We start from the raw sequence: 2873 nt of genomic DNA, 5'->3' as shown, positions 1-2873 counted from the left end.
ATGGGACACCCGATCACGGCCGGTTGTCAAACTCAGGTCTGTAGTGACACCTCTAGTACCGCAATGCAGTTCCTTTAGACCGCTGAGCCACTCGGGAGGCTGAGCTGTCTCATGTCTACCAAGCGTTTGAGCCAAATCAACAACACGATTTAACCTAAGAAAGAAGTAGCTTGCAAGTTTACTAGATAGCTACAGTAGTTAGCGTGCTAACCAAACAAGACTTGCTAGTTTAGCTAATCAAACCAATCACTCCTAGCTTGCTATTATGAAAATCGAACTCAACAATACCAATACTGTTTTCAATTCAACTTTCTTTCAAAAGCAGCTCAAACAAAACATGTAAAAATTAACTATAGCCATTGAATTCTACCGTGCAAATATTCATGGTTTTCATGTTTCCTCCCAATATTGTTTTGAACTTATGCCCAACTGAGCATTCTATTCAATGCATAGTCAAGGAACGCTGATTAATATTTAATCAGTGCATTACAGTGGCTTAGAAATGCAATGCCATTCAAAAGGATTCAAATAATCAGCAGGAAAACCCTTTTGTCATCATTTTGATGTCACCAGATTGACTTTAGAGTATAATGTTAGCTAGCTATCTAAGATTTAGGGGAGGCCACCAGATTTTAGCTAGCTATCCTTAGCATTGCTAGCAATTTTTGTAGTATCAGAACTCAGGATAAGACCCGGATACTCAGATGTTTATTGACCAAACAGGAGGCAGGCAAAATACAGGTCGAGGGCAGGCAGAGGTCCCTAATCCAGGGCAGAATCACTAACGTACAGATCGGCAGGCAGGCTTGCTTGCGGTCAGGGCGCACAGAATGGTCAAAACCAGGGGAAACTAGGAAACAGAAACTTAGGAAGATGGGAAAGCGCGCTGGTAAGACCTGACAAGATGAACTGGCAACAGACAAACAGAGAACACAGATATAAATGCACAGGGTATAATGGGGAAGATGGGCAACACCTGGAGGGGGGTGGAGACAAGCACAAAGACAGGTGAAACCGATTAGGGTGTGACAGCTAGCTAATAACAACATTGCCCTCAGTTTAACGTAAATCTGACAACATGATAATGCAGGCAAAGTTGTTTCATACTTAATATTAACTACTTAACTACTTTGACAACAACATCCCTGGGTCGCTCGTCTTTTCAGTTCGCTGCAGCTAGCGACTGGAACGAGCTGCAACAAACATTCAAACTGGACAGTTTTATCTCAATCAGGTAGCCTAGTAACTGAAAGGTTGCAAGATCAAATCCCTGAGCTGAAAAGGTAAAAATCTGTTGTTCTGCCCCTGAACAAGGCAGTTATCCCACTGTTCCTAGGCCATCATTGAAAATAAGAATTTGTTCTTAACTGACTTGCCTAGTTAAATAAAGGTTTAAAAAAATGCTAAGACTCAATCATGGACACTTAATGACTGTTGTGGCTGCTTTGCATGATGTATTGTTGTCTCTACCTTCTTGGCCTTTGTGCTGTGTTCTGTGCCCAATAATGTTTGTACCATGTTTTGTGTTGTCATGTGTTGCTTCCTTACATACCTTAAGGGAAGATTTCGGCAGTACCTGTATGGTTAGTGAGAAAGTCCATATTGCAAATGTACGGTCCCTTACTAGACGTCCGAAATCGTTTGTAAAATTCGCGGACGGCGTCGGGCCGAGCGGCAGGGCCGGACCTACCAGGAAGTCATCAAATGAACGTTGTCGGACATTCGGTTTCCGTTTTACAAAAATAATAAGATTTATGTCATTTTTCCCATGTCCCGGAAATTCCCACAAGAGGGCATAAGCAATCATATGGCTATTGCTACAAAACATCACGATTCACGACGGGGCCTTATCTCGAAAACTGAAAATATTTAGAAGCCGAAACTCGGTGAGCGTGGGGCGGCATAATGGGCAGTTGGCCCCGAACAAGATGGCGTCTAGGCCTCAACGGTTTTTGAGTTATGGCCATTTATCTGGGATTAAAGGTCCAAAATGAAAATAGAGAAATTATTTTTCCACTTCACGTCAAAGTCAAGGAGCCTCCGGTGTCAATAAAAAAGAACCAGCCATTTATCTATCGTCATTTAAGAGAAATCGTACAACGACACCTTGGTGATGTTCACGGATAGGTGTTTTTTTTTTTTTTCAACGGTTACAGATCCAGTTGCAGGTTGTTCTTACGAATCTTTTTAAAGTGTGCTGCGGAGCTCTGCGAGATTTCTGTGATTTTCTATGATTTTCTGAAATAACACACACTCACTAAACCCTCCGTAAATAACTCAGTTCTTAACGTAAAGACTTAAAACTCAGGATTCTGTAAAGGCATACCCCAATCATGATATGAGTTTATTTATAGCTTCCTGTGCCAACCGGAAGTGCCTTTAATGGTGTCACAGTGGCAGTTTCCATGGGTTAAAAAGGTCAGATCTTTTCAAAACTTCATATGTGTGACTAGGTAAACCTCATGAACTGTAAATCAGTCATTTCTCCCAACAGATGTCAAAGAAAATCTCTCACACGCACACACAGCAAGGATGGAGTGAAAAGTGCGGTTCTCAAAGACACAGAGAGCAGGCAATGGCATAAACATAATAATCTCTAGGCCGTGCCGAGTTCAACGAGATATCCCGCTTGACCATAGCTCGCTCGGTCTAAGCGCAGCGACCATTAGAAAATTAGGCCCAAAATGAAGCCTGCCCCACAACGTCATTTGCTTTTGGGTGACAGTGAGAGAACCGTTAGGGTGAGAAGCACAATTCGACCTCAGGTATGTTCCTAAGGTCCTTCCGATCCGTGCAAGCCTAACGTTGACCGTGTGGCATTAACCCTTAATAGTTAAAAGAAGGTGTTTACTTCAAAGAGTTTGCATTGACTT

The sequence above is a fragment of the Oncorhynchus keta genome, chromosome 10 (assembly GCF_023373465.1).
Source record: "Oncorhynchus keta strain PuntledgeMale-10-30-2019 chromosome 10, Oket_V2, whole genome shotgun sequence".
In the NCBI taxonomy this organism is placed as follows: domain Eukaryota; kingdom Metazoa; phylum Chordata; class Actinopteri; order Salmoniformes; family Salmonidae; genus Oncorhynchus; species Oncorhynchus keta.
This window is presented reverse-complemented; position numbering follows the sequence as displayed.